Source organism: Barbus barbus, assembly GCF_936440315.1.
Source record: "Barbus barbus genome assembly, chromosome: 6".
NCBI classification, from domain to species: domain Eukaryota; kingdom Metazoa; phylum Chordata; class Actinopteri; order Cypriniformes; family Cyprinidae; genus Barbus; species Barbus barbus.
The window spans coordinates 21,525,016-21,526,437 of NC_136734.1; positions in this window are offsets into that span (position 1 = coordinate 21,525,016).

Below are 1,422 nucleotides of genomic sequence, written 5' to 3' on the forward strand. Positions count from 1 at the left end.
TTGAACTTGACAAGTGTGAGGTTTTTTTTTCCGTCTGGCTTAACGCCCTCATTATACTGTATTTATTCTTTGCAGTAGACTTTTAATATAGGTCTTCTCTATTATGAGTTTATTCAGAGTCATTTTTAAATAAATAAAATATTTGTAGAGGCCTACAAGGCAAGTTGAATATTAAAGTAGACATTTTTATATAGGCTAGGCTTAGTAAACCTTATTCACCTTATTATAAACACATATTCTGTCTTAAACCATTTACCTTTTAGTAACAGTATCAATGAACTAAACATGTACACAGTGCAATTGTAATTTTATTCAAAATGTTAGCCTAAGAAATAGCCCATAGCTTAAAAAACATTTTTAAATTAAATTATTATTTTAATATCTATCCAACATAATTTATAAAAGAAATAAATGCATTACAGTATGTTGCTATTATTATTATTATTGTATTTGTATTTTTTCTTTTCAAAGTTGATGTATTGAAAAAGAAAAAAAGGAGCTTTTTAAATGCCAAAACTAAAGTAGTTTTAATCCCAGGCTCTTTTCTGTGAATGCCTGTAATAGTAGGGCCTTATGTGTTGTCAATAAGAAAAAAAGAAGGAACATGATATTGTCAAGCTATTACCAGAATCCACTGTGAAAAGACATTGACACCTTGCCTTTTGAGTTCAAGACAACAATGGTGTGTTAAAAACAAAAACCTGCTTTTTACTTACGTCATGCTAAATTAATTTGACCTTTTTTTTGCATCACACAAAACCGTACACCTTGTTTTTAGCACGTCAGTCAAACTCTTAATAATTCCTCTTATGATTGTTACATGTCCTCTCGTTTTACATATCCAGCGCTTGCTTTGTATGCACCAGGACTTGACAGTCAATCTATTCAAAATGTCCGCATTGCAATTTAATGTGTGCTGTCGAAAGGTTGAATGTAGTGTTGAATGTTTGCAAATAATTTTTGAGATCACTTCTTTCATTACTGCAAAACCACATGCTTTGAGTGATAGAAATGGGTCATGTTTTTTCAAGAATATCAGTGATACTATAGAGAAGGCAGCACTGCATGCTAAAAGCCAGTGCTTTAACTTGTAACATATAAAACACATTTAATATGTTATGTATAATTATTTTGTGTTTAAGGATTTACACCTAAGTGATATCTTAATTTTAAAATATAATCTCTGTTTTGGAGGTTTTTATAGAAAACAGCAAAGATGCGTAAGTGTACTCGCTCTGAGCTTCAACTAAATGTTCAGTATGTTTACATGATTTAGGACCTAGATTGAGGTGAACTCCAAGGTTCCTTTTGAATATTAATTTATATGTAGTAGGCTGGTTGCCTGCAGCTCTATGAATGAGACGTTTGCTATTGTGTGTGTGTGTGTGTGTGTGTCTTAGACAGTTCAGGCATATTGCTGTC